This window comes from Cnephaeus nilssonii, assembly GCF_951640355.1.
Source record: "Cnephaeus nilssonii genome assembly, chromosome: 11".
NCBI lineage: Eukaryota > Metazoa > Chordata > Mammalia > Chiroptera > Vespertilionidae > Cnephaeus > Cnephaeus nilssonii.
Genome location: NC_137082.1, coordinates 11318251 through 11343324, shown reverse-complemented (window position 1 = coordinate 11343324; position 25074 = coordinate 11318251). Strand labels below are relative to the sequence as shown.

The window sequence follows — 25074 nt, the reverse complement described above, 5'->3', positions numbered from 1 at the left end:
TGTTAAAAACAGACCTGAGTCAGGTCACTCCTCTGTTTAACTACTTCTAGTGTTTTCATAATACCTGTAAGGTCCAAACTCCTTAGCATGGCAGCCAGGTTCCGGCCATCCCCTCCCATGTACCTCTATTCTAGCCACACTAGAACGTATAGTGTTTCTGAAACATCCTTCTCTTTCACTCTATATTTTGGCTCAACACTTTGTGTTGCCTGCCTTTCCCACTCAAATGTGTGCCTCCTCACACTTAGATAGATCTTTGTTGTCTCACCTGTGTGTTTCCATACAACTTCATACTTATCTCTTCTGAAGCCTTGCTCTCATGGGAGCTGTTTCTTTAGATCCAGATCTATCTCCTCCAGAGTCCAAACTTCCTGAGGCCCGCTAGTCCATCTTTTCACTCATCTTGGTGTCCTCTGCACCTGGACAAACTAAGTGCCTAACAAATGCTGAATTGAATTTGCTTGTCAGCACTTTGCCAGGCCCTGACAATATAAAGACAAGCAATACCTGGTTCCCAACTCCCATTCTAGGGAGGAGAATGGTAGTAGAGGTCACTCTTGGAGAAAATCATCACATTGTGAGCCATGGCCTGATGAGGCAATTTAGTATTGCCCACTTGGTGACTTGGAAGAAAGGCTTGAATTTATACCAAGTAGAAGTTGATACCACCAGTTTGTCTCACAGGAACTTTAAATTAACAACCAATTTATACTTGGTCTGAGGCAAACTTAATAGGAAGTTTCCAGGTGATACATCTGTCTCTCTAAGAATTGTTGAATTACTCTATCCTCATCACTCTTGACTTGTTTTCACATGCCTTCTAGAAGGGCTTTGCATGTAGTCCGTTTGTAAATGGTTTTTGATTGTGGGATATAAAATATGGTTCTCTGTAAAGTAACAACCCTACAAAGTCTGCTTTTTTTCCAAAGTATAAATGGTAAAGGTTAATATTTTTGGCCTTTGATCAAACTACCTTCAGGCCAAGAGAGTAATTTAATCTTTTGCTTTTTCTCTAGTCTTAGCTCTAAAACTAACAGTGCTGAGTGGGTCCTTTCCTTTCTTTAGGCTTCAGTCCCTTCCTTTTTAAAAGTTATCATGGACTAGCTGATCACCAAGTTCACTTCAAGTAATGAAAGTCTTTAATGTGCTCACAAAGAAAATTTAGTGTTCCTGAAGTAATCCTTGTAAAACATTGTAGTGGGCACTCAGTTTTGTAAGGTGGGTGGGTGTCAGTGGGTACAGTTAGGCTCAAAAATTGATAGGAATTTTGTAAGTCTAGCTAAGGACTCAAAAGAATTGACTATTTTCCCCCCAAGAGGTGTTAAATTAGACATTCTTAATAAGTAGGGTTCATTTGATTTAGTAATGTGGGAAAATGAGTAGCCCTGACACATGAGTTATTTTTTCTCTTAAGTAGCAATTGGGTGGTTTTTCCTGTAAAAGATAGAGGAACTGATTCTTGAGAATTTACGAAAGATTCAACCCAAGCAAGGTACATGAAGAGTAGCTGCCCTTTATGTTGTAATTTTTTAAATAAACCAACATCTGGTCTAACTTCATTTGAATAGTGTGATAGTTCACATAATCTGCCATGTTTGAAAAGAAAGTACCTAAGTCTCCAGCATTTTAGAAATAATGCTTTACTTTGTGTAGAAGTGGGCTTCCAGCTCCTGCCCTCTCCCTTTTCAAGGCATCTTGACATAATCACGAGTCTCTGACATTTTGTTAATTTTGAATGTCTGAAAACTAGAAACAAGACCATTTCACGTGGAAGATTTTCCCTCCAAAAATAAAGAGCCAAAGAAAAGTTAAATGCTCCCTCCCCTACCCCCAAATCAGTTGATCTTTGGGATGTGGTACAAGTCATACTGCAGACAAAGTAATAACTACTGATAAATGATTTTTAGCCCTTTTTTTTTTTTTAAGTGACATGCTTCAGTTAGCAGTTCTGAATGCTTGTTTCTACCAAGGCAATGAAGTTTTACAGTACATAATGGTGCTTAGAATTGGTGCTTCCAGAAGTTCTTTAGTATGGACTCAAAAAGTAAACATGGCTTATTAGCAAAGTGACGCTTGAGGCCTGCATTTTCTTTGGAGAATATGTGTATTCCCTGCTACTATTAATCTAGTACTGTGCCAGGAAATTCTAAATCCTTACTGAGGCTTAACCACTGTTGATGGAAACCTTTGGGCCCATGTGTTCTGTGTCCTGGCTGGGATTCTTTTTTACTGCAGAAGTTTCTTCCCAAAGACTGAGTGAGGCGGGTTTTCTTTACAGATGAACAAGGAAAAGCCTCCTCTGTGTTTGTGGCTTTTGTGGGTGAGCGACACCACTTGCAAGATGAGTATAGCCAAACTAGGTTTCCAAAAGTGTATTTTAAAAATTTATTAGTTAGTGATTAGAGAAGGAAAACTTTTCCTTGTCTCTGTTATGAAACATCCCTCCCCTTTTATTCTTCCTGGATTTTATTGATGCTTCTCTTCCTTTTGAAAAATACAATTTAAAAATTGCCATGCTGCGTTCCAGCAAACAGCTTAGCTAATTTTTATTCTGATGAGTACTGAAGAACTCAGAGGATTGTATACTATTGTGAATTGCTTACAGGAAAGTGGACATCAAGTAATTATTCCAGAGAGTTGGAGTTCTCTTAAGAATCTGGGCTTACTTAAAAATGTCTGCAAATGAAATCAATTCTGAATATAACTTAATTCAAGAGAACAAACAGGCAAGCTACATTTAGCATAGATGGTGAATTAGCTTTACATTCCCTGATGGTTAAACGTTGATCACTGTTAGATTTATCCCTTTCAGATTTCGTGCTGCCTCACTATTCAAATAGTCAGGGTTTAGTTTGCTTCTGTGGCAAACTAAATCTGTGGCAAACTAATCTTCAGTGGCAGCTGGTAGCTTCTGTACTCATCTTTACTTCAGCAAGGATGAAGGCAAAGGATGCCTTCACAAATATTTGTGTGGCTCCCTTTGGCACAGAAAGAAGGGGCCTCTGAGAAGATATCCAATGGTCTTTTTGTGGGGGAGGATATTTTATTCTGTGTTTTTTGTTGAAAATGATTTGCTTCATTGTTTTTATCCTGATTTGGGGTGTATTTTAAAAGCATCTTAGGTAAGAACATTATTGTTCTCCACCACCTGGACACCACCTCTCTGTTGACAGGGTCTTTAGGATTGTCCTTGGAGGTGGGCTGAAACAGAATGGTGCAAGATCAGGAAGTTGCATTAAGCCACCACCACATTTCTGGAGCAACCCCAGTACACTAGGTCTGTGGTCGGCAAACTGCGGCTCGCGAGCCACATGCGGCTCTTTGGCCCCTTGAGGTGGCTCTTCCACAAAATACCATGGCCTGGGCGAGTCTATTTTGAAGAAGTGGCGTTAGAAGAAGTTTAAGTTTAAAAAATTTGGCTCTCAAAAGAAATTTCAATCGTTGTACTGTTGATATTTGGCTCTGTTGACTAATGAGTTTGCTGACCACTGCACTAGGTGATTTAGCCACACACAAGGATCAGCTGGTCCACATCGCTTGACTATTCCTCGGGAACACACATCCTGGGATGTGGGTTCCCAAGGAATAGGTGCTTTACATACTTATCGTGGTACCATTTCTAAGTATATTTAAATAGTCCTCATGTCCTACTACAGTTTTCTTGATATACCCTAGGAATATTAGTGTCATTAGCAGTGTTTTATTTCATCTGTTCTTGCCACAAATACCTACCCAGGTCTTCTACTTTCCCTTATTTTTCTACCTGCTAATAAGAATGCTTTTGAGAGTTTGAGTAACAATATTGAAGAATCTACAGTGGCAGCTGGTAGCTTCTGTACTCATCTTTACTTCAGCAATTGTTTCCATCCTTTGGGAGCTTGAATTCCCCCCCCCACCCCCCCAAATTTATGAAAACATAGTTGTCATGCAGAGAGAATCACTGTAAAAGTAGTTGACATTGAATAAACTCATTACCTTTTTTTTTTTCATGAATGCATATTTGTCAACTAAACTTCCTTTTGCAACTTGTTCCACTACTTGATGACAACAAAGCTTTTGTGTTTCCCAACAGACTTGGTTCGTTGGAAGATGTTGCTTTTGAAAATAGAAAATAAATGACTGTAGGAGAAGAAGGCAAGCTTTGGTTTGAAGTAGGAGTCTGGTATGTCCCTATGCTGAGTGTGAAACACAGCTGGAGATGGGTGTGGTCCATCATCTAAAATTTCCTATCTTCAGTTTGAGGAGGTGGTTACCATTCTAACCACTGAAGAACTGCACGGTACATGCTATTTTATTCACAGGCAAAACTTTGCATTCATGGTTTCCCTTGCACTTGCCTTCAAATTAATAAAATGTCATTTTTTTTTTGGTAGTGTTTACATGCCAGGTCCATTTTAGAAGGAAGAAAGGATACAGTTGAAGTTAAAGGATTAAATTGGCACCACACCTTTAGTTTTGTAAATGCCTTTAGTGTTTGATTTTTTAGGTTGATCGTAAGGAAGTGATAAGTATGTTAGGTTATTTGTGGTTTGAGCTAATTTTAGTCTCCTATTCTCAGCTTGCTTTATATCCTTTGATATTAAAACATGCTTTCTAGAAAGACAAATTTTGAATGTAGGACACAATCTATATTCTCTACTTAGACTACATTTCAAAAAATACTTCTCAGTTCTTTGGAAGTTGGACAGTTTGAAAATCATTGATGCCTTTGCTTAGTTGCTCTACTTTCCCAGCAAATAAAGTAGATTCTTTCATAGAATTTTGGAACTCTTGTTCCAAGCCAGTGGCTAGAAGGGCATAGTTGATATTAGAGGATTTAAAAAAGATTCCGACCAACATGAGATGTATCGAAGCAAGGCTTTGATTGTGTAGGAAACCTCCCCTACCCTATCCTTTTAGGTGGTAGAGCCTTTTGCTCCTAAGGGCTGAGGTTTGTGTCTGTCTGCAGTACTGATTATTGGTTTCACACAGAACAGTTTTGTTTCAAAGCTGTAGTCCAAAGCTCCCCCCTGCTACCCTTAACCAACCACCTCAAACATACATGCCTCCAGGGACTTGTGAGGTAATGGAAAAAGAAGACGGGCTTCTGAGTCTGTCTTTGACTGTTGTGGGACCTGGAAGGAGTTCCATGCAGGATCTGTAAAATGTGGTGATTGGACCAGACAGCCTTATAGCATGATTTAGATCTAACATTCTGCATCTACGTGGTCACACGAGGAGTCAGGAAAGTGGGCAATCTTTTTGGAAAAAATTGGGCTTTCATGTCTGACAAACTGGATTTGGATGTTCTGTGATCCTTATTATCTAAAAGTGGGACAGAACTTTAAAATTTCATATTAACTCAAATTAAAACTTTAAAATATCCATTATTATGTTCTTAAGAAATAATGAAACACTGTGAAGGCATAAATCAGATTATTTTATAAAATTACCAAATGCCACACTGATGAATGCAGTTCCCTTTGAAATTTTTCTCATGTCTAAAGGGGATTATTGGGTTTTGTAATTGGTTAAAAAAACACACAAAACCACTCATGCAAAGAAGAAATGCACAGTCTGATCTATGTTCTATCCTCATTCATAATAAAACTTAATAATAGCTAACATTTATTGAATTCTGTTATGTGCCCTAGGCACTGTGCAAAGTGCTTTGCATGCAGTACCATTTATTATACACCATAAATTGGTCTTTAATAGCAGGAAATGTTTTAGGAGGACAATTAGGTGTCAGAGCTTGGATATTCTTCTTCGCTTGAGGTCTTCCGTGTCCTGAAGTCAGCTTTACATGCTCACCCTGATACACAACTGCACAGAGAGAAGAGGAATTGTGCGAAGACTCCCTGATTTTTAATACAAAGGAAGGGATAGTTTGTAGATTTTGACTTTTGCCCAGGTTTCTGATCTCTTACCTAGATAACACAAGTTGGCCACCCACAGTCATATTTGGCTTGGTTCACATAGTGTTTTAACAAAAAGAGGAATTTACGTTTTGGTCATTGTTTATACATCAGGAGAAATAGCACAAAAATCTGGACTTCTGGCTCCTCTTGAAAAACCTGAAAGCCACATTGTCTGGTCCCCTGTTGGCAGTCGTCTGCTGAATTGGGGGCATTGCTCCTGCTGGACAGACTCGTGTGTTTAGTTCACAGTCCATGTGAGTCACATTGTCCTCACTTATGTGTGCTACCCAGCCCTTGGACACACTTAAGTTTGCATCCTCTACTCCATGCTGAGTTTTTTCTTGGAGTTTGATATTAATGTTAGATTTAAGATAATTTAAGCCCTAGCTAGTTTGGCTCAGTGAATAGAGCGTTGGCCTGCTGACTGAAGGGTCCCGAGTTCGATTCCAGTCAAGGGCACATGCCTGGGTTTCGGGCTCAATCCCCAGTTGGGGGCTTGGAGGAGGCAGCCAATCAATGATTCTCATCATTGATGTTTCTGAATCTCTCTCCCTCTCCTTTCCTCTCTGAAATAAAAATATGTTTTTTAAAAAGATAATTTTAAAAACAATGTTTAGCCTTGTAAGTAGTTGATTTACTATCTTTAAATGGAATCAAAGCAAAGGAAGACTAGAGTTAAAGGTTTGGTGGTTAGTATGAAAATGCTTGAGAGAGTGTCCTTGATATTAAATTTCAGGATAAAATCATGGCCTAGATACTTCTTTCCTTCCTACCCTTCCCCTTTCTCTTTCATCCTTAGATCCCTTCTGCTATTTTGAGGAAGTTGGAAGCTGCGACCATTTTTTTCCACCATGGGCAGCTGAGTGGGACTGTATTTTTATGCCATGTTCAGTTATTTCCATGAACAATTTTTTTAAAAATATATTTTATTGATTTTTTACAGAGAGGAAGGGAGAGGGATAGAGAGCTAGAAACATCGATGAGAGAGAAACATCAATCAGCTGCCTCCTGCACACTCCCTACTGGGGATGTGCCTGCAACCAAGGTACATGCCCTTGACCGGAATCGAACCTGGGACCCTTCAGTCCGCAGGCCGACGCTCTATCCACTGAGCCAAACCGGTTAGGGCTGAACAATTTTTTTTTAGCCCTCACCTGAGGATATTTTTTCCATTGATTTTTTTTTTTTTAGAGAGAGAGAGAGAGAAACATTGATGTGACAGAGATACATTGATTGGTTGCCTCCCGCACATGCCCTGACTGGGGCTAGGGATTGAGCCTGCAGCTGAGGTACGTTCCCTTAACTGGGAATCCAACTCATGACCATTAGGTCCATGGGCCAACGCTCCAGCCACTGAGCCCAACTGGCCAAGCTGAACTATTTTTGATGACCAGCTTGGAAATTAAATTGAGTGGTCTCTATGGAAATTGGTAAAAAGGAATGAGATATGCTTGCACTGAGAAATCTAATTATTAGTGTTTTTAATGACTTACTCTATGATTAGGAATGATACTGTTTATTATCTGTCTCAGCTCATGATTAGATAATTTTTCTACCTTACCTTTTCTGTCAAGGGGTGAAATAAATGATAGCTATGATAATAATAAAATATATAGGTTACAAAGAACGTGTGTTGTTAAAAGTCTTTATTGCTATTTAGCAATAGAAATGCATATTATGTTGTAGGACATGCTTTTTCTTTGATCCTTGAACATCTATTATTTCATAGGGGTATGTTGTATATGACAAATTAGAACAAGCAATAAATAGTTAAGGAAGATTATTGACCATTATAAAACAATCAAGGTGTTTGTTCCAAGTTTTGTACCTTCCTTCCAAAAGCTGAATCTCAAAAGGATAAAACCAACTTGGTGTTTTAGCATTCCTGAATCATGTGGCATGATGGTATAGCCACTTTATATTTTTTTGTATATATGAAATTAAAATCAGTAACTGAAGACCAACTACTCCATGAAATGAAGCTTTTCATCTATCCTTCATTTTCTCTTCTATCCTAGAATTATAAGCTCCTTGCAGGCAGAGTTCATTCAGTTACTCAACAGATATATGAGCAGCCCTAGGTGCCAGACTCTGTGCTAGATAGTGAGGATAAGTGGTGAACAAGATTTGGTCCTTGTCCTTAAGAATCTTAATACTTAACTAGAGGCCCAGTGCATGAATTCGTGCATGGGTGAGGTCTGGCCGGCCTGCCCCGATGGGGGCCCATCAAGAGAGCCGGCGGTGGGAGGGGCCGCAGGTGGATGGCCAGCTGGCCCCACCCCTAATCCGGGTGTTGGGAACCGATCAGGGGTGGGGCCGGCCAGGAGGAGGGGTGATTGGGGTCTGGATCTGAATGGTTGGCTGCTACAGTGCATATCATAGCCAACAGTCATTCTGGTCATTCCGCTTTTCTGGTCTCTGGGCTTATATACATATATATAGATAGTCCAGTCAGCAAACGGGCTGAATATAGAGACAATCCCAGTTCAGAGTGTTAAGAGCTCTCATAGCCCTAGGTTCCAGGTATTGTGGGGACACTCAGGAAGAAGTAGCCTATTGGGATTGGGAGTAGGAAAAACAGATGGAGGACCGATTAGGTAAGGATAGTCTAAAAGTAGCATCTAAGTGAAGATTTCAAGGGCAAGTAGGTGGAAGCTCCATATGTTCTCCATATCCCTAATCTGGGGCTTGCTTTTTGTCCTTCTCTGTTCATATCAAATGTTTTGTTACTTAAGTTTGAAAACATAGAAACATATTTAATTTTCTTCCTCTTAGGTCTTAACCTTTTGCACTCGGATGTCAAGTGTGACTCGACACGGTTAGCATCGGTAGCAGCTCGAGAAAAAAGCAAGCGAGTGCAAAGGGTTAATCCTCCTCCTCCCATTCCTTCACCCTCCCCCCCAAATTCATATGCTTTCTCTCTCTCTCCCCGCCCCCTCCGCATATATATATATATATATATATATATATATATATATATATATATATATACTAGAGGCCCTGTACACAAAATTTTGTGCACTGGCGGCGGCGGCGGGGGGGGGGGGGGGGGGGGGGTCCCTCAGCCTGGCCTGCATCCTCTCACAGTCTGGGACCCCTCGCTCCTTACCGCCTGTCTTCAGCAGAGGCGGGAGAGGCTCCAGCCACCGCCGCTGCGCTCACTAGCCCTGAGACCGGCTTCTGGCTGAGCAGTGTTCCCCTTGTGGGAGCGCACTGACCACCAGGGCCGCTCCTGCGTTGAGCGTCTGCCACCTGGTGGTCAGTGCGCATCATAGCGACCTGTCATTCCACCGTTCGGTCTATGTGCATATTAGGGTTTTATTATATAGGATGGGTGGGCAAAAGTAGTGTTACAGTTGTGAGTACACGAAACATGGAGTTTATTCTTGTATTATTATTTATTAATTATTGTATTATTTTCTAGATGAACAACTGTAACCCTACTTTTCCCACCCCCGTCCCACCCCGTATATATGTATATTGTTTTCCCTCTCTCTATTCTTTTCTATTTCCTCTGCCATTACTTCTCACCTTGATTGTGATAATGACCTCTGAACCCTTCTAATAGAGTGACATAGGGAAGGTTACATTGTGGCATTGACCTCACACCACCAAGTAGTGAAGTAATCTGTGTAGGTGTCTTCTCCAGGATGATGTTTGTATTCTGGTAAGTTGTATACCCCTAAAGCACCAACAAAGGTGTGTTGTATTTAGTAGGTAGGTTGTGCAGTATTCATTACAATGAACTGGTAACTTCTGTGTAAGGAGTTTTATTTTTCTTACCCAAGTATATTTGCAGATATTTAGTCTGTTCAAAAAAGCAGAAGTATAATATATTTAATATGCAAAGTACCTTATTTTGTGGTGGTTGTTAATCCTCACCTGAGGATATTTTTTCCATTGCTTTTCAGAGAGAGTGGAAGGGAGGAAAGAAGGGGGGAGAGAGAGAGAGAAAGCATTGATGTGAGAGAGACACATTGATTGGTTGCCTCCCGCACACACCCCGACTTGGGACAGGGAGCAAATCCTAAACCCAGGAATCGAACCCGCAACTGTTCCGTGCAACTCTTCAGTGCATAGTCTGACCCTCCTACCATTGAGCAACACTGGCCAGGGCAGCAAAGTCTCTTTAAAAAGAATCTTGAAGTATAAGACTGACTCACTAAGAATAAATTGAAAATATGTAGCTAGCCCCCTGATTTGCAGCTGACACTATGAGAATAAAGATCTCATTTTTTCATTGTGAATTTTAAAGGATATTTTTAATGATACTGGCTGGCTTATCCCATTATGTGGTCTGTTTATTAGCAGTTCTTCATACACAGATGGCTTTGTTTGAGTGATTCTTTCAAGTACCTTGTAAAATAAGTTTACTGACAGCCTACTTTTAATGCCTAAGTGATAGTCTTTAAGTTTTAGGCATTTTAATATTTTGGATGTGATTACAAATTCTGAGACTTTATGATTGATTTAAATACAAAATTATCATCCTGAGAATTCTAATGATTTACTGATTATTGCTTGTTTTCCATTCATGTACTTACTAAACTTTTTGCTTGTCATGTAGAAGCAGTCAGGATTAGTTATCTGAAAACCATTAAAGTTTTGAAAACATCTCTTTTTTCCTTCTGCTAATTCTGGCTATGAAGGTTATGTGTGGAAGTGGTCCTGAGCTTGACAATTAAAAAAATAATTGTCACTTATTTCTAGTCATTAAAGACTTGAAAAGGGGAGAGTTTTCCTTACAATGGATGACAAAATAGAATAAAAGAAGCTTTGACTATTTTTCTTTTAATGGTGGGGTGATGACTAAGTGTGGGTTTTTTTCTTGCTAGTTTTATTTTGGAGTCATTTACGTGTCACTAAGTAGATGCGATAGAACATACATAGTAGAAGTAGACAGATTCACTAAAACATAGCCTTTAAATGGCCAAAATATTGCAGGAGAAAGCAATTGTTTTTAAGACACGGTGAGTAAGAAAGAGTTATAAAAAGACATCCTTTATAGAATAGAAGTCCATACTCTGGATAGGACCTCCAGTTCATTGATTACACTTTTGTCTTCAAATTTGCTGAAGAAAGTAAAACACTTGGGGTTGGAGGGGAGATAAGGATGTGAGTGTGTGTATCCATCATAGAGAGGATTCATCAAGATTTTCTAGTCAGTAAATTGCCATATTGGGGAATTGTTTAATTACTGGCCTATATTAAGTGGGCCCATTTCAAGGCTGCTGTCACCCCTGGGCCATGTCATGTTCATTCAGGCAGCCGACCCTGTACCCTCACCTTACCCCCTGGAAACTTCACATTCCTTTTCCTCTGCCATCTCCGTCCCATAGGCATGCCCTGGCCTTGGGATCTTTTCTACCTTTGACAGGTCATTGAGCTCAGCCCTTCCGCTCTTCAATCACGGCCTGGTGTGCTTCCACATGCCCTCACGCAGTTACTCCTTTTCCTCTAAGTTTTCTTTTGCAACTAGATTTCCAGCTGCTCCTCTCACCTTATGCAGCTAAGACCAGTCAGTCACTTGAAATCTGCTTCTCCAACACTCCTAGTCCTTTTTAAAAAATATATATTTTTTATTGATTTTTTTACAGAGAGGAAGGGAGAAGGATAGAGCGTTAGAAACATCGATGAGAGAGAAACATAGATCAGCTGCCTCCCTTACGCCCCCTACTGGGGATGTGCCCGAAACCAAGGAATCATGGTTTGACCGGAATCATGCCCTTGACCGGAATCGAACCTGGGACCCTTCAGTCTGCAGGCTGACGCTCTATCCACTGAGCCAAACCAGTTAGGGCACTCCTAGTCCTTTTTCCCATCTTCTAGCCATCAGCATACTTGACCAACTCTAGCTCTGGACCAGGCCAGCCACCTGCCTTTCTCTCCTTGGGGCCAGGCCTTTTAAGTGCTGTTGGAGAAAATCTACCACTTTGTAGACTGAGCCACTAGAAATCCAGTCTCTAACTTCATATCTTTCTCCCTCAGTTCTGGCCATCATATCATCCATCCTTTCTGCCTCATTTCTCTCACAAGGAAAAAGGAGCCATTGTTCCTGTCTAAGGCAAACCTTATATCTGTGCTCTTAACACCTTCCCAGCTTACCTGCTCAAGGCATCAAGTCACAGTTTAGAGACTCTTTTATGTATCCTTAGCCCTCCCGGTCTGTTGCCAATTTACTTGGACCATTTAAGTATTCTCAGGCTTCCTCCACCTGCAACTCTCCCTGAAGCCACTGCTGTATCCTTTCCTTCTCTAGTTGAAATGTTTGAAATAAATAGGTCACTGTGTTCATTGGTCACCTCCCTGTCATTCCTCACCTAAGGAAGTTAGTTAGGCTCCACCCTATCAAGTCGCTAAAATAATCTCTTGACTGATCTCTATTAGCTTCCTTGTTGCTTATCCACTGGATATTTTCCATCCTTATCATAGCATCATTTAACATGGTTGACCTCTGCTTCTTAAATGTTCTTTAATCCCAGTTTCCATAACTCTCTTTTTTTTCCCTTTTCTTCCTTTTATATATTCTCTTTCGCTAGCTAGTCCTAAATCTCAACTTTACTGGGGGATCTCCTCAAGGGTCTCCCCATACTACTATTTTCCTCTGACTGTTCTTCCTCAGCTGTCTTATTTATTCACCCAGAAAGTAGTAGTAGCCCTTGAATTCAGAGCGTGTACATACACATTCCTGCACTCTGGTACAGCTTTCAAAAGTGCTTTTAGCCTGGCTGGTGTGGCTCAGTGGTTGAGCATTGACCCATGAACCAGGAGGTCACCATTCCATTACCAGCCAGCGCACATGCCCGGGTTGTGGGCTCAATCCCCAGTAGGGGGCATGCAGGAGCAGCCGATAGATGTTTCTTTCTCATCAGTGTTTCTATCTCTCCCTTCCCTTCCTCTCTCTCTAAAATCAATAAAAACATTTTTTTTTTTAAAGAGGCCCTTTTAGTTCCTGAAATGGCAGTGCTCTCTGTCTCTTGCAGAGCCTTTGCATATGCCTATCCTCTGCCTGGAACAGTTTATCTTGCTAATTTTCGTTCTTCTCCTAGTCCAGTGATGGGCAACCTTTTGAGCTTGGTGTGTCAAACTTCGCCAAAAAACTGAGCATAACTCGGGTAGTGTGTCACTTTGAGGAAGAAAACATTATTTCGCAAATGTTTCATCCTCAGGAGCAGCAAATGTTTCATCCTCGGCATGCGGCCGCCTCAGCGGCCGCGTGTCATCAGAAATGGCTACGCGTGTCAGTGCTGACACGCGTGTCATAGGTTCGCCATCACTGTAGTCACATCTTAGGCAACCTTTTTGAGAATAATTTCTCTGATTTCCCCTTTTCCCAGGTTCAAGGTAGCTGCCTAGAATCTTCTTGATCCTCCAGTGGCTCTTGTACTTCCCCCTTTCCTAGCACTTTGTGTGATTATACTGTAATTAAACCTATTGTTCTCTAATAACCTGTTTACTTACCTGTTGCCAAGTAACCATCAAGTTTTAGAAGGGGCAAGACTGCTTTCATTTCAGTCATTTGTATCTCTTAGTACCCAGTAGAAGTGCCTAGCATGTAGAAAGGACCTAATATTTCTTATATGAAGAGAGGAGCTTTACTATACAGGGGTCCTCAAACTTTTTAAACAGGGGGCCAGTTCACTGTCCCTCAGACCGTTGGAGGGCCGGACTATAGTTTAAAAACCACTATGAACAAATTCCTATGCACACTGCACATACCTTATTTTGAAGTAAAAAAACAAAACGGCAAAAACACCCGCATGTGGCCCGTGGGCCGTAGTTTGAGGACGCCTGATTTAGAAGGTTCATGAATTGGAAACTGATGATCGGGTTTATGTATTGTGTGAACCATGTGATACTGACTCACCATCAATTTAGCACACACTTTGTTTTCTCATTTGTCCTTTGTATTAATTTTTTCCATGTGGTTTACCTTCCCAGTGAGATTAGAAGCCCCTTCTGAGCAAGAACTGTGTGTGATTCTTGGTATCTCCCTCAGGGAGCCTTGTATGTAGTCGGACTTTATTTCAGGAGCCTAATCCCAGATATATATGATGGAACTAAGTCTCATCTATAATCCATCCTTGTCTTCCCCAGCTGGTCCTGTCTCTGTGCCATGCACAGACCATGCCACTCTGGAGAGGCAATTTCCCTGTGGTTTCTTAGCTCTTGTGTTCCAGTGTACTGGCCAAGTATGAGAGAGTCGATGGTATGAGAGTCTTTTTTGTTCAAACTTCATAGGTTTGGTAGTTAGAACTGACCAATGCTAACAGGAAATAGAGGCATTTATTTAAAGCCAGAGAGTTGTCAACTTGCAGGAAGCAAAAGCTCTTGTTAGCATATGATTTTGTGGTTGGTTTGGTGGTACTCCCTGAAAGTGAAGAACCAGACAAGAATAGGAAGAGTATGTTTGGGCTCTAAAGTTAGTCCTTTTTCCTAATTTGTCTTTAGAGTTTCATTTGTTTGTAATTTCCTGAGATTTTAAAAAATGTTGCCAAAAAGCTCACAGGAAAAAAAAAAAATCTAGCCAGGTGAAACATTTGCATCTGAAACGAAATTTTTGTTTTTAACCTTTTTCCTTAACATATTATCCTTGATATAGCCCTGAAGATTATTCAGTTATTTGTGGATTTCAACTTTTTCCTCATCTTCTGGATCTTATGAAATGAGTGCTTTTTGAATGGAGAAGAGGAGGAGAAGAAAAAAATAAATGTAAAAACCTTATTCTTGCCTTGGCAAGCTTGGCCTTATATCTTGGAGTGGAATGACATGTCTAGTCTGGTGAAGAAGTGATATTTAGGGTTGGTTTGGCTTCTTATTCTATTTGATTTTTCTTTTTAGGTTTGTCTTTTAAACTGGAGTTTTTATGTGAATGTAACTGAATTTAGAATAAAAGTACTTAGCTTCACAATTTGCAGAGCACTTTTCTGTTACTTTTAAGACAAATCATTGTGGTAAATGACTTGGGGCAAAGATTGTTTTTCAATAGAACTGAGACCCAGAATGATGAAGTGGTCCCAGGGCAGACCTGCTACTGGAAGGGAATCCTTTTCTTCCTGGTCCAGTGTACTTCCCTCCAGATGTGCTGCTTTCCTGACGTCCTGGGATCGCCTTTCATCAGGGTAACTGAGTTTAAGTGGAATAGACATTTTATGTCAGAGCGATGGTTCTGAATCCTCAGTGTTACTGAGATCATCTATATATATAAAAAGCCAGTGACCCTAATGGCCATAACGACTGGTTGCTATGACGCCCACTGTGCCAGCCAACTGGCAGATCAGCGGGTGGGGCTGGCCGGCCAACCTCTCAGCCCCTCCCCCCTCCCCCCTGCTGGCCTGCCCCTGATGGGACTCTCCCACCCCAATCAAGAGCTGGCTGCTGGCCAAACGCCCCCTTCCTCCCCCCCCCCCACCAGCCGCGCCCCTTATCAGCCCTCCCCACCACGATAGGCCTACAGCCCCCCTCTCCCTCCAGCCACCTGCCCCTGATTGCACCCCCACACCAATAGGGTTCGGGGCTGGGTGGCCAACCACCTGTAGCCCCTCCCCTTGGCCGCCCCACCCCTGATCGCACTCCCCACCCCAATAGGGTGTGGGGCTGACCAGCCAATCTCCTGCAGCCCCTCCTCCTGGCTGGCCACGCCCCCAATAGGCCACCACCACCCTGATCGACCTGCAGCCCCTCCCCCCACCCAATCAGGCAGGGCCAGCCGGCCAACCACCCATGGCCCCTCCCCCAGGCCACTGGCCCCCAATCGGCACCTCCCAACCCATTCGGGGGGGGGGGGTGGCAGCTGGCCCACAGCCCCTCTCCATGGCCAGCCCCACCCCAAATCGGCCCCCCAGCCCCAATCTGGGGCAGGGCCCGCCAGCCAATTGCCCGAGGCCCCTTCCCCCAGCCAGCCCGGCCCTGATCGGGCCCTGATCAAGGGTGGGCCGGCTGGCCAACCTCCCACCATCTCCTCCTCCAGACAGGCCCAGCCCCGATCTGCCCCAGTTGGGTCCAGGCTAGCCGGACCCCACCCGTGCACGAATTCGTGCACTGGGCCTCTAGTTTAAACAAAAATGCCTTTTAACAAGATTGAAAGCCAGAGGTAGAGCAGTTGAAAACAAAGTAGAAATAAAGCTTGAAAGACAGGGTTGTCGGCCAGAGTCTTAGAAAAGACATTGAAGACTGTGGGAAGCCATAAACATTTGTATTCCAGTGTGTTGGGTTCAGACATTCGTGTTGTAGTCTGTTACTGAGCTCTCACCCACAATCATACTCTAGTCTTGTTTTTCCCCTTCCTTGCTTTCTCTCCTTACCACGCTCTCCCCCCATGACTACCACAACCACCACTAGCAATTACCCACATGCTGGATCTTGGGGCTACATCCCTATAAGGACACGAGGCATGTGGTGTTGGCTATAGACATGGTAACCAAACTCTGTGGGTTCCCTCCCTGTGTGCCTCATGACATTTGACATACTGTAAGCTAGCAGTAAACTGCTTCTTCTGCTGTCTAATCTATCTGTAGTTCCTTTCTATCTGTATTTAATGGTATATCTATCCTCTTCCAATGCCAGTGAAGAGGATGGATGATAGAATCATATGCTTAAGCAGGTTGAGAGGGATGTTAATAACAGCTGAAAAAGTAACTACAATATCCTGTAAAATTGAAATGGTCAGTTTGTGGCAAAATTTTTGTGTTTGTGAGTTTTGTTTATTTAATATCCCCATATAGTACTTTTAAATCCATGGGCTTTGGGTAAAAGCCATGGTTAGTCTTATGTGTCATGGAGTGCCTGGCTTGTGACGCTCTAAGATTATTATTATTTAAGAGTGTCTCTTTAAATCTTGTTTGGGTCAGTTCACAGGAACAGTGTTGAGATGAACTTTTCTGACTGGCATGGAGTCAAAATGGTAACCAAGCATGAGAGTTCAGACCGTCCCTAGTACACAAATGTGTCTCCTTCAGAAGTTTGAAAGTTGGTTTATCTGAGACGCTGAACATATTTTTCTAGTTAAGTTCCAAGCTCACCTATGGACATACTTACTATGCAGTATACCTGTAGTATTCCTATTAAGGTAATAAGAAATTTCCCCATAGAATTACTATATATGATAATGATTACTACATAAAATATTTAACGTTACATATAGTGGTGATTTTATGAATTCTGGGTTCCATGTGGGGGGTTTTGACTCCCATGGATTGTGGAGGGAGGATGGATTCCAGGATGCTGGGGGTAGATCAGAGCCGTGAGGAATACGATTAGGCTGGAGTTTCTGGGGCTGGAGAGTATTGACAGTTAACTCCCAGGGACACTTCTTGGGCCTGGCTCTTTCTTCATTACCGTCTTTTGTTTTTTCCTTGGTTACCTTTTTTTTTTTCTTTTTGCCAGCGTTTTTGCCTCTTGTCTACAACTGAAGATCCTATCAGTCTCCTGTTTTTAAACTAAATATATAATCTTTTAGAGGTTTTCTAAATTAAGTGTTGTGACAGAGTTAGTTACCACATGTTAATTTTGCAGTGAGAAAATACAGAATTCCAGGTGACTAATTTTTATAAACTGTGTATATATTTCAGTTGTATTCTCCTTTATTGTATATCACATTGCAGAAAATAACAGCTTTTATGATTAACATCGCCTTCCTTGGTGATATTTCTTATTTAAGGTTAGTTTCCAGATGAGACCTTTTCATGACAGTACATGAAACCATACAGTGTGCTTCCTTCCTATTTAAACCCTCTAAAACTGTTCACTGCAGTATTTCTTCTGCCAGGAGACTGGATAAACCTATGGGTTGGTTATCTCTGTGGTTTCTTATGGCTCAATTCATGCTTCACATGGTAAAAAAGCTTGGCAGTGTAAGTTAGTCATAATACACTCTGAATGGCCCTGCAGGGCTTGGCTGTGGCAGCTCTGTGAAAAAAATTATTTGTCTCTGGGACTTTTCTCTCCCATAAATATCCCATCCCTCTCCTTGAACCCCCAGGTCCTCAACCAAACACTGCCGAGATGCTGGGGCATTTGGGCTGTTAGCTGATGAAGGTAGCAGGTCTAGAGTATTTCCTTGCTTGTGCTTTTAAACCAGCTTGTGGAGAGCTGTAGAGCTGGAGGCTCCCTGCTTGTTCATATACAGTTTTTGTCCCTGATTTGACAGCTGCTCTTTCACTTCTCAGCAGAAAGGAGCACCCACGTACACCCATGCACACCCACGCCCACCCAGAAAGGAAGGTTTGATATACCACTTCTGAAAGGTTCACTCTGGCATCATTGTAACCAAGAAGATGAGTCAGGTGGGGCTGGAGGTAAAACTTGGCTGTGTCCCAGAACTATAGATTGTTCCACAAGTGCATTCTGGCATAGTATGATGGAAGTTTCTGGCATTTTTTTCCTTAATAATTATGGGCACAGCTGAGACCGGTTTGGCTCAGTGGATAGAGCGTCGACCTGCGGACTGAAAGGTCCCGGGTTCGATTCCGGTCAAGGGCATGTACCTTGGTTGCGGGCACATCCCCAGTGGGGGTTGTGCAGGAGGCAGCTGATCGATGTTTCTGGCTCTCTGTCCCTCTCTCTTTCTCTCTGTGAAAAATCAATAAAATATATTTAAAAAAAATAATTATGGGCACAGAAGGTCAGGGTGTTGCCTTGCCATAGAAGCTGTCATGTGAAACAACACTTTCTGTTTTTGTTTTATTTTTTAAATTATTTCTTGTTAGAATTTTTATTTGTATAATTTAAACAAGATTTCAAAAGAGAGTTTGTAAATGGCAATTCTGAACAGTTTTCAGACTCTTAATATTTCTTTTTTTACTTTATTTTTACTGTTGTACTTTCTGCTTTTAGCAAATTTTACTCAAATGACACTTTAGATTGTCTCTCTAATTTACTGGCAGCTCTTCTGAAAAATATTTTTGCCAGGAAATCACTCAAACACTTAAGTCATTTTTAACCTCTGCAAATATGCTACATTTAAAAAGAACCGTCAGAAATGGGTTACTCATAAAATTTTATATGTTTTCTAATACATGCTTTTTAAATAAAAATAAGTTTTTACAGACTTTCTCATGCTTTTATTTAGAGGATGTGTTTTGTAATGTAGAGCACTGCTTCATCTTGTCCTGTGAGCTTGATTTTTTAAAACACTAAGCATTTATTTTTGTATTTAGAAATAGATTGAATAATTATAAAATCAGTGGACACTTATGTTTACAAAGTTATATATGTCTATTCTTAGTTGCACTAACTCATAACCTAAAGTAATCTTCAACTCTTTAATTTACTCTTACATATGAGTGATTGCCGAGTCCTCCAACTTTACACTTGAAACAAAAATCTGAACCTCCTTCTTTTCTTACCCTCTTCCCTTTGTTCTTTTTGATTTTTGAAAAAATCAATATATTTTTATTGATTTCAGAGAGGGAGAGGGGGAGAGAGAGAGAAACATCAATGATGAGAGAGAATCATTGATTGGCTGCCTTCTTCACGCCTCCTATTGGGGATTGAGCATGCAACCTGGGTATGTGCCCCTGACCGGAATTGAACCCGGGACCCTTCAATCCGCAGGCTGACATTCTATTCACTGAACCTAAACGGCCAGGGCCCTTGTGTTCTTCAGGCCCCCCCTCATCTCTGGCCCTTTATAGTCACCTTCAGCCTCTTTATTTCCATCCTGTCTTTAGCTGGTGAAGAAGTGAAGTCACTGTCCTACTTCAGAATTTCAATGGCTTTGCATTGCTAAGAGTATAGCTTCTAGATTCCTCGGCGTCACCTAACACAAGTGCTTAAAAACAGGTCTGGATAAAGTTGTTCCCTCAACTCTCCAGGCCCAGCTGCCCCAGCCAGCCTGCCCTAAATTCCCACACCTTCATCACATACTCCAGTCTAGGTCCATATTGATGCTGTATCCTGCTGAGCCACCACCATTCACCGTCCTTTCAGCTCATAGTCCCTGCCTCAGTGAACCACGTGCCTCTTCACACTGAGCCAACATATCTATTAAATTTCTTGGTTTTGAACTATGGAAATATTAATGTGCTTTCTCTATTGACTCTGTGAACACATTAACTTTTCCCAAACTCACCTGAAGAATCCATCTGCCCAAGGGCTAGAAAATTAGGATTTGGTTACAGAAAGCCACTAGAAAGAACATATTCATCTTCTGACATGCTGTTCTTTTTTAAACACTTAATAGCAGTTTATATAAATTAATATTTTATTCTAATAATTATATATTACTTTCTTCTCAGCTAGAATGTGAACCCTCTAGGAATTTGCAATCTTGTCTTTCACATCTTTGTATCCTCACCACCTAAGGTACCATCGTGCTTTGCATTGCCTTGTGGAATCAGATCATGCACAGATTTAACCTTTCTTAGCTAAACTATATGTACTGCTCTTCTTCCCAAAGAGAAAAAAAAAAAGAAATCCCTTGAAATACTACATTGTCCTCTCAAACCACACCTTGATATCCTCTATAGGGAAAGGGAGGCTAAAGTTAAAAGAGAAACAAAAGAGATTAAGATCTAGGCTTTAAAAAACTAAGGCGTTTGTCCTGGCATTTAAGGTATTCTTTCCAAGGTTAATTTAATTATATGCAATTTTGCCTCATTAACTACAGAATTGCTGTGTAACATGGGGTACCTCTGTAAACCCTTCAGAAATGTTTGTGGAATTAAATAAACCACAGAAGGACTCAGCACTTGAGAATAATCTACCTAACAATTATTCTTGACCAGTAGAGTCCTAATTTTCTCTGTAATCCATTATGATGGTCATCTATAAATTATGTTGGCACTTAATTCATTAAAACATGATTAGGTGACTGCACTTGCCTTAGCAGCGTGCTAGGCACTGACAAATTCAGGGATGATCAAGAGCACATACCTGTGGTCCCTTTTATAGACATAGGAGGAAGACAACATGAAGCAGTCACACAGATGATTCATTTTCATTGGGAGGAAGTGCTATAAAAGAAGAATAAAAGGTGCAATGACAGTGTTGAAGAAGGACCTTTGAGCTGGTTTGAAGTGGTCCCTAGATGCTTAAGCAAGGCCTAAAGCTTGGGGTGGGTGAGATTTGTGGTTAGAAGTGGCTTAGCAATTTTCAAGAATACTGAGAAGGCTCGTATGGCTAGGGCATTGGTCTCCAGAGTACATCACCTTCTCAGGTTATGACTGCCAGAAATTAGTTATTTATTGGTAGAAAATAGTATTTTACTCTGGTTTATTCAGTACTTAAAAATTAAGAATTTATCTTACATTAGAATCCCATGATTTGTTAAACAGCCCTATAGTCACTTTATTCATATTTTTTGAGATTTTATAAAGTATTTTTAAACGTTTCAAGTCTTGATTATATCTTCTCCCCTTGTTAAGAATTCTTATTTTTAAATCATATATGCATTTTATTATGAAGTGATACATTTACTGTGGAAAAGAAAATTTTTCTTTATCCTATCACTACACAATGTAAGTACTATAAACATTTTGTCTATGTTCTGCCAATCATATTTTTAACCTAAATTTTCACTTAGGTAATTGTAAATTCATGTGCAGTTGTGAGAAATAATGCAGAGAGATCCCTTGTACAGTTTGCCCCCCCCCCCCCAAGCAAAACTGTATGTAGTACTATATCACAACCAGGATATTGACATTGATACAATTTGTCCATGTTATGTAGATTTCCCCAGTTTTACTGCTACTCATTTGTGTGTGCACATTTGTTTTCCATAGACTGTAGTATTGGTAATGTTATTTTTTAATGTGATTTAGTTTTAATTTTTCCCCCTCAAAAAGCATGCCTCCCGTAATCATGTATCCCTCTCATGCTCTTGTGTGTTGTCTCTAAGCCTGTTTAAGAAAGCAGCTACTTGTAAAAGAAATAAATAGATGGAAAACAGAAATGTGAGTCTGAATGTATTTTACTAGCCTGGTGATTATTATAGATAGTTTAGCCAGTTTATAGTTTCTGAGTTGCTGATGAAAGATACACTGGATGTTTTCTAATCGAGAGAGAACCATTTAGTGCCATTCAAAATGGACTGAAGTGTCAACTGTGTCTGAAAAAGGCCTGATAGTGATATAAATGTCAAGTTGCCTGTAATTCAAGCAGAGCAGAATAGAAGAATAAACATGCAGGGAAAGTACCAGTAGCAAAGGAGGCTTTGAGATCTTTGCTTTTAATCTTGAGTGAATATTCTTCTCAGATGGTAATAGATTATCTGATTTTCCACTGATCCCCTCCCCCTGTGTGGGACAAATAACCAAAAAGATATTTAACACCCTGGTTGAAACACATGTGATCAGTTGATTTTCAGTGGTCATATGATTTTCATATGTGGTCTGGTTCTCAGTATTGCTTGAATTTTCTAAATAAGAATATTTATAATATTTATAAGCTGAAAATACTTCCAATCATCAATTTTGGGGTATAAAAAGGAAAGAAACACTTGATAAATGAAAAGTAAAATGGGAGTTGTTTTAGAGTAACTGAGTTCAGACAGCATGAAGAGAGCAGGAGTGAAGCCAAAATGATTAATGCTGGTCGTCAAGTTGCATGGGGTAGCTAAATGCACATCGACCAGATAGTCAGCTGGAAAAAAATTAAAAGCAGGATATAACTACCAAGGGACTCTATCCAAGAAAATTGAAAGGACCTGAGAAGAAAAACTAGTTAGGTGTGATTGTCAGGCTAGATTTTGGGTATTGAGAAAAGGGAGTTCTTTCTGTCCAGAATAGGTTCTCTCAGTGGAGGTTGGTCTAGCCCTAATGAGCAATAACTGTTGAGTTCTAGCTGGACTTATACCGTGGCTCTTAGTAACTAAAACTTAGTAACATAAGAATAGAAGGAAGCTACTTAAATAGGGGAACTTGTTTAACAAACCTAACTGTTAAAATGCTGAAGTTATTTTTAGTAGATTTTTATTTGTTTATTTAAATATTTGTATTGATTTTTAGAGGGGGAGAGAGAAACATTGATGTGAGAACAAAACATAGGTCAGCTGCCTCCTGCAGGCCCCTCACCAGGGAGACCAAGGATCAAGCCTGCAACTCAGGCATGTGGCCTGACCAGGAATTGAATTAGCAACACTTCAGTGCACAGGACAATGCCCAACCAACTAGCCAGGGTTAGTTGAGTTTATTTTTAACTTATTCCAGCTTTTATTTTTTTGGAGGTTCTAGGTAAAATAAAAAGTTAAGAAAATTAAATTATTGCTAAAATACTGGGATTGACAGATTTATTCTATTTGCCAATGTGACTAATACACATATAACCCAGTTAAAAATACATGAGTAAATGAAGGTAGGTTAGATGGCTGATTACAAGATGATATCCTATCTAATAAAAGAGAAACATGCAAATTAACCATACCTCCGCTATGCCCACCAGCCAATCAGGAGTGAGTATGCAAATTAACCCAACAAAATGGCGGTGGCCATGGAGCTGGAGCAAGCAGGAGGCTTGGGTTGCCCCCGGCAATGGAGGAAGCCAAGCTTCCCACCCACCCTGGCTGGCCCTGGCCTCCACTGAAGGCTACAAAGTTTCAGTTATAGAAGATAAATAAATCCCAGATACCAGGGCCTCTGCTTGGGTCGCCAGGGAACGTGGCCGGCCTGCAAACCACCACAGGCCCTTCGCCCAGGCCGCCCCACGCCCCAAGGGAACCCCCACCCTGATCTGGGACACCCTTCAGGGCAAACCAGCTGGCCCACACCCATGCATCAGGCCTCTATCCTATCTAATAAAAAAGTAATATGCAAATCGACCATCACTCCAACACACAAGATTGCTGCCCCTTGTGGTCAAAGGTGGCTGCCCCCATGTGGACACAAGATGGCCAGCAGGAGAGGGCAGTTGGGAGGGACCAGGCCTGCAAGGGAGGGCAGATGGCGGCAATCAAGCCTGCAGGGGAGGGCATTTAGGGGTGACCAGGCCGGCAGAGGAGGGAAGTTGGGGCGACCGGGCCTGCAGGGAAGGGCAGTTGGGGGGGGACCCAGGTCTGCAGGGGAGAGCAGTTGCAGGGGACCAGGCCTGCAAGGGAGGTCATTTGGGGTGGGGGGACCAGGCCTGCAGGGGAGGGCAGTTAGGGTTGACCAGGCCTGCAGGGGAGGGCAGTTAGGGGTGACCAGGCCTGAAGGGGAGGGCAGTTAGGGGTGACCAGGCCTGTAGGGGAGGGCAGTTAGGGGTGACCAGGCCTGCAGGGGAGGGCAGTTAGGGGCAATCAGGCTGGCATGGGAGTGGTTAGGGGGTGATCAGGCTGGCAGGCAGATGAGGTTAGGGGCAATCAGGCAGGCAGGCAAGCAGTTGGGAGCCAGCAGTCCTGGATTGTGAGAGGGATGTCCGACTGCCCATTTAGGCCCGATCCTAAGGGGTCCCAGATTGGAGAGGGTGCAGGCTGGGCTGAGGGACACACACCCCGGTGCACGTATTTCGTGCACTAGACCTCTAGTTATAGAATAATATGTATACTATGTAAAAACAAGCAGTAAGAATTCAGTATTTATGTTTGCAATTGTTTGGAGAAAACTTTGGAAGAGTAGAAGCTACTATATTGTTAACATTGGTTACCTTTTTTATTATTATTATATCTTTGTATTATACACTAGAGGCCCAGTGCACGAAATTCGTGCATGGGTAGGGGGGTCCCTAGGCCTGACCGGTGATCAGGGCCAATTGGGGCCTTCTCGCTGCTGGCCGGGGCCTTCCTTCATCCCGTGCTGCTCCCTGGTGGTCAGCGCACATCATAGCAAGCAATCGAACTCCCGGTCTCCTGGTTGAACACCCGAGGAGGCACTTTGCATATTAGCCTTTTATATATATAGATACTAGAATTGTTCATTTTATCATTAAGTCTTTCGGTATTTGGGAATGTTTGCATTTTAGCCAGTTAACTACCACGATATTTTGAATTTAATTTAAAAAGGTCCACCGCTTGCATCTATAGACACACAAATGGATATAATGGTTACTTCTTTACTAACATAGTGTTTATTATATACCCTTAGTTCCCTCAGTTTAGGGGTATTACTGTGATTCCCTTCTGTGAGCAGTATTGAAGTTAGCTACTAAAATCATGCACCAAATAACAGCATTTTGGTCAACGACGAACTGCATATATACGATGGTATATGCCACCTAGGTTTGTGTAAGTACACTTGATGTTCGCACAGCGATGAAATCACCT

At 41.6% G+C, this 25074-nt stretch overlaps 1 protein-coding gene and 1 pseudogene across 3 annotated transcripts in view; one reads left to right on the top strand and one right to left on the bottom strand.

Moving 5' to 3' along the window:
* The window catches only part of LOC307106930 (large ribosomal subunit protein uL22-like), a 389619-nt pseudogene extending 380827 nt beyond the window's left edge, over window positions 1-8792 (bottom strand). The window contains exon 1 of the transcript XR_013815271.1: window positions 7055-8792. The product of XR_013815271.1 is annotated as a large ribosomal subunit protein uL22-like (transcript). The remainder of the gene's footprint in view (window positions 1-7054) is intronic.
* The window catches only part of PTPN1 (protein tyrosine phosphatase non-receptor type 1), a 75073-nt gene that overhangs the window by 4623 nt on the left and 45376 nt on the right, over window positions 1-25074 (top strand). The window lies entirely within an intron of this gene.